Consider the following 6,083-nt stretch of genomic DNA (forward strand, 5'->3'; position numbering starts at 1 on the left):
ATGAAGGAACAGAGTTTGGAGGCTGCCCTTAACAATTTTTTGATATTGAAGATTTAAAAGTCGAAATTTAGGCTATAGTTTTATACTTTGCCGGAGGGATGGATGTTTTGAATCCCCATTGCTCAGAAATTTTTGACATTGAAGCTCTAAAAACTTATTTATTGCGATGTTGGACTGTATATTACGATCTAACAGTCCTCCTTCACTGTGAGAAGAGAGATAGGATGGCAGGTCCCAACCTTGGAGATATGGTGCCCCATCAGGACTAAAAAGACTTCGAGTCGTCTTCAATCAGTCACTTGTTTAATTATCGGTTAAAAAATTTGACCTTTGCATTGGATTCACAAAAATTAAACTGTCACATATGGCCAGCGAAGCTATGAACGTAGCCCACTGTTTTCTTTAAGGTTACGAAACGAAAACCACAATCAGTCACAATGTTACCAATTTGGAGCCACGTGTTTAGAAAATGGTTTCTGGAAAACAGATTCAAACTTAGCCTTAACAATATTAGCACCAAGTAATGATGACAAAATTTTCAGTAATTTTGCTTCCTTTACCAGGTTTTTTTTTCCAGTTTAGGGAGGAAAATATTTTTAATCAGTAAAATATTAAATTTGAACTTTTTATTTTCATACATTTTTCTTTTATTTATCTAAAAGAAAAAAATTTTTTTTTTCTTTTGATGCGGGGCCCTATTGGACTTGCTCTAATCGGCCTAAGGCCCTGCTGTTTGCAATAGGGGGTAAATTTTTAAAGTATGATTAATGTAGCGTTTAGCCTTGACAGGCTTTGGGATCTGAGAAAGAAACTACCATTTGAGTAGAAATTTTTTTCTACACTTGAAATGTACATCGTGATATAATGCGGTATGAAATAACTCGTTTATAAAAACATTAGTTAAGAGATTTGGTGCCCATAAAATGTGGTGCCCATGCCTCAATCTGACCCTGCTCGCAAACATTTATTTGTATCTCAAGCACCCCAATTTTTCTTCTCTCATTTGCATGAACCCCTTGCAGGCCGAAGTGAATCTCAGGGGGTCCACATGGATCACTTTGGAAACTACTGGTGTCAGAGGCAGCAAGTGGGGCTTAAAAGTGCGGTGGAGAGGGCTTCTGATGTTTTTTCGCGTAAATGTTTTGGAATTGTAGTTTTAAAAACTTAGTTTTAGTAGAGTTTTGTCAACAATTGGAGAACGGAAAGGAGTTTCCAGGGTTGTCCTCGTAATGTTTTTTTAAAAATAAAATCTAATTAATAACCTTTCTTTACTAATAATAAAGTTGAAAATCTGGATCTGTCTGGATTAATGTTATGCGCATAGCGCCTTAATCGGGCGCGTTTGGCCCGATTTTCATTTAATTTGGCATAAAATTAGTTCATATCATAGGGGTGAGCATTTAGAAGCGATTTTTCGAAAATTCGATTTTATTCTTTATCTATGATTTTATTACTTTCTTCTATATCTAATATATAGAAGAAAGTATTGGATTCGTGCAAATTTTCGAATTTCGAATTTTGACGGATTCGAACGTTTTGAGGTGTGCTGAGTCCATTTCGACCATTTTTGGAAAATGTCTGTCTGTCTGTGTGTGTGTGTGTGTGTGTATGTATGTATGTGTGTGTATGTATGTGTGTCACGTCTGTGTGTGACCAGTTTTTTGTGGCCGCTCTACAACAAAAACTACCGCATGAAATCGAACGAAATTTAGTACACATATGTGCCCCTATGTGAACTTGTGCCCATTAGTTTTTGGCGCGAATTCCTCCAAGGGGGGTGGAGCAATGGGACGTTTTTCGAGTTACGCGTGCTTGCTATTCCTCAGGAAGTAACCGGCGGAATCAAACAAAATTTGGTCCATATGTTGGTATTAACAGGAACAGGTGCTGATTCAATTTTGGTGTCAATAACTCAAACGGGGGTTGAGCTATAGAACGTTTTTTGTCGTCAATTGTGACTGCTGTATCTCAAGAAATAATGAACGGAATGAAAGAAAAATTTATCGGCAAGTAACCCTTAGTGGGTATAAGAACTGATTTCATTTTTGTGTCAACAGCTAAAAAGGGGGTAGCGCAATCACCCGTTCTTTTTTTCCATTTTGAGTACCCTATCTCAAGAAGTAATGCTACGTTCTGGTTGAAATTTGGAATATATGTGAATCCATATGTAAACAGGCTTTGGTTCGATTTTGACGCCGATCGCTCCAAGAGGTGTTGATTTTTTTTTTTTTTCGAATAAAAATATTTTTATTAATGCAACAATAAGAAAGATAAATCGTAATAGATTGTCGTCTGCGTATTTCTCGTGATTTTAATTGTATGGAAATGATAGGAAATATTATCTCAATGATTTAAAATTTTTAACTGTTGCCATCTTATGTTTGTTAATAAATAAAATATTTGTAATTAATTCAAGTTAAGCTTTTAAAGTAACTTTCAATTTTTGCTCTTTGTTTTGTTTTTACAATAATTCAGACATTGGGATGGTCGTCAAGTTTTTGCATGTGTAATTTTGTTTTTGTTAGGAATATTGCTTCCTCGTCAAGCATGGGGAGGGATCAGAAAAAGGAAAAAAAATTTGAAAAAAAAAAAAAAAATAGAACCGACTTCAAAATTGCTCTAAAAGTGAAAAATTATTTTTATTCTTTAAACACCATCGATAATACTTTTAAACATAATTTTTGAAGTTGGCGCAAAAACGATCGATAAAATCATTCACAGCCATAACTCAACTACAAGTATAAATTTAACCACGTCCAGTTTCTTCACTACCACATGCATTACGCATTGATGACAGCATATTTGAGTAACGATATAAATGTTTCGTTCCTAAGTTTGGATGATTTTTTGATAAAAATATGAACGAAGCATGGTTACAATGGATTTTACTTTTTGTTTTTGCGCCAACTTCAAAAATTATGTTTAAAAGTATTATCGATGGTGTTTAAAGAATAAAATTATTTTTCACTTTTTAGAGCAATTTTGAAGTCGGTTCTATTTTTTTTTTCAAAATTTCTTTATTTCATTCTTTTTAGTGTAAATGTAGATATTTCAGTAAAAGTAAGAAGTTACCTAGTAAGAAGTGCGGCTCTATATCACTGTATTACTTTAGAAAAGCCTTTATTCAAAATTATCATTACAATTACTATTAATGTTACAGTTATATCGCACCAAACTTTTATAACAATGAGTTTCATATTGTCGCGTAGATGAAGATAGCGAAGGCAATGTGAAAGCCAAATGAAGCGAATACTCGTTAGTCTCAACTCGAGATCTTTATTCAGAACCACGAATGAACGTTACATCTCCTTATATACAACTTGAAAAAGTGCTGGAACTTTCCAGATTTGAAAAGATACAGAAATTAATAGAACATTCGAGAAAATTCGGGAAACAGTAGAAACGAAATTTTAGTAAAATTCACTTTGTCCTAGTTGGGATTTGAACCCGGGTTGCTCGTGTGGGAGACAAGAATTCTACCACTGAGCCACCGTTATCCACGGATGAAACGTGCGAACTTCGCTACAATATCATTTTAATCATTTAATAGGGAAATTTACTGTTTTTTGCCAATAACTTTTTTTCTAAAGAACAAATATGGTCAAACAAAGTAATGGGACCTAAGTTGAGCCATCCTCTATCCATTAAAAAAAGAATCATCAAAATCGGTTCACTAGGTGAGACGCTATGAGTGGACAAACAAAAAAAAAACATACATACGGTATGAACTGATAACCGCCTCCTTTTTGAAGTCGGTTAAAAATATAGAAGAAAGTTTCGTGATGGCCACAACATACTAGTTTTTACCACTATTGGTGGATTTAATTCCTCTGCACCGAGAGAATCACCATAAGATGGAAGAGTAAATTACCATAACGCGGACAAGCAAATTACCATAACGCGGATGAGCAAATTTCCATAACATGGGCGAGCAAATTAACATAGCATATTGGTGAGAAATTCTCATCCATTATTTGTAAAAATACAGATGAACTAAATGACCTTTTAATTTTCTACTACAGGCAAAGTCATGAGGGTAACGCTAGTAATAATAATAAAAACGAAGAAGTTTGTACTGTATTTGGTGATGCAAAAGTAAGGAAGGCTCTTCCCAGAAAATTAAAGCCATCTTTAGCAAACTTAGAGCAAGGGGTTTGGGGTTCTCTCCCAGAAGTTTTGAAAAGTTTATAACATTTTTTAAACGTCTTTTAAAACATTATTCCAGACTTCTCTTTTACTGACTTAAGGAGAAGTGAAAGGGTTCGGAGGTTCTCCCAGTGTTTTATTATTTTTTTTAGCTAATAAAATCTCAAGAATTTAGTCTTGAACTTCCTTCGGATTTTTTTTCTTCTAAATAAGAGTCTTAAAAATAGTAGTTTTACGCTATAGAGAAGGGGATTCTCTTCCTGATTCCCCCCCTCAAACTGGAGTCTTTATAACACAAATTTAGGTCATCTTTGAATTTAAAGACAGGATGGAGTGCACTCGGGGATTTTTCCTGTAAATTTTTAAAAATTAAAGCCCTAAAGCTGAAATTTTAAACAATATGTGGTGAATCTAATGTTTGGCCACAATGTTTTGAAATGAAAATCTTAGCGTTGAGGGAATCTGTAATGATGGAAAAAAAGCGGGGGCAGTCTCCCCCCCCCCCCCCCGTAAGTTGCAGCCACTGACTGGTGTAGTTAAATTAAAATGCATGGATAAAAAGAGAAATATACAAAAGAAATTATTTTGGATACATATAGATAACACCCCCAGTAATTGGCAGGTCACCAGTGATTGGCACTTCCAACAAAAATGTTCCAAAAGAAGATTCGTATCAAATCTTTTAAAAGTAGAAGGCTATATATAGCTACTGAATGTACGTTTACTTCAAAGTTTATAACTTCAATTCATGTTACTGAATGGTAGCAGTGCACAGGAAAGAGAAACAATTGTGGCTTGTGTCAAATCCGCCATTTTTGTTGCAAAAGCTTCTTCTTTGGCTTAAGGGAAGCCTGCGCATCAATCCATTAAAATCCGACTTAAAATATATTTTAAATTTTTGTTGTCAAAAGTTTTGTTTAGTTGAAAGGTGTTACTTTGAGTGGGTACAAATATATTTTTGTCCCTTTTGGATTTTTTTAATAATGATGGATGCTACTTAGTGGTGCTTTAGTTTTGCTAGTCTCCAGTAATTGGCACATGTGCCTATAAACAATGAAGTGTTGTGCAATATGTCACTGATACTTTTGCAGCAATTACATGAGTTCTACTATTGATTTGAATCCTACAGAATACACTGTTAAATTTTTAAGAGAAACAATAAATAAATAAATAAATAAATATATGTTTGGCCATCAGTTCAATATTGCGACTGTGGAGAATCGGTTCATTTTTTATGGTCCTTTAGGATCATCGGGTCAATGTTCCTTTTCCTGTGGAAATAGCTATGATTCTTAATATCGAAACTGCATACCGACTAATGAAACAGCAATAATCTCGATATTATTTTTCCATGCAACACTCCAAATTTATTCTTATTTCTCTAAAATACTTTTTCAACATCAGATGCGTGATTTAAAATTATTTTATGTAAAATTACCTATTTTAATTATCATTAATTATGTTTCTTATGATGCTAAAACTTGAATGTAATCCAAAAGTGAAAAATAAAGTGATTTTAACATGTGCCAATTACTGGATCACAAGGTGTCATACACTGGGGTATCAGGTGCCAATCACTGGTGATTTTGGTAACTTTTTATACATATATTTTTATAAAAATATCAATTCAAATATTTTTAATTTTAGTGAACTAAATAGATGCAGAGATGTGCATTCCTAAATACAAAAATATTTGCAAGTGAATATTTTTTTCTAAGTAATGATAACAGAGGTAAGTTTAAGGACAAACTCTTAAAATGCCAATTACTGGGGTCGTTACATTAGTGTAAACAATAATAAATGTGCAAATTATGAAGGGATGGGGAATGGGGGCTCTTTATGGAATATTAAATATTGAAGTATACACATAGGGTGAGAATAAAAGGAATTTTCAGAAACTTATGTTACATACCGAACCCAGTGACACAGTACTGTGC

The sequence above is a fragment of the Uloborus diversus genome, chromosome 7 (assembly GCF_026930045.1).
Source record: "Uloborus diversus isolate 005 chromosome 7, Udiv.v.3.1, whole genome shotgun sequence".
Taxonomy (NCBI): domain Eukaryota; kingdom Metazoa; phylum Arthropoda; class Arachnida; order Araneae; family Uloboridae; genus Uloborus; species Uloborus diversus.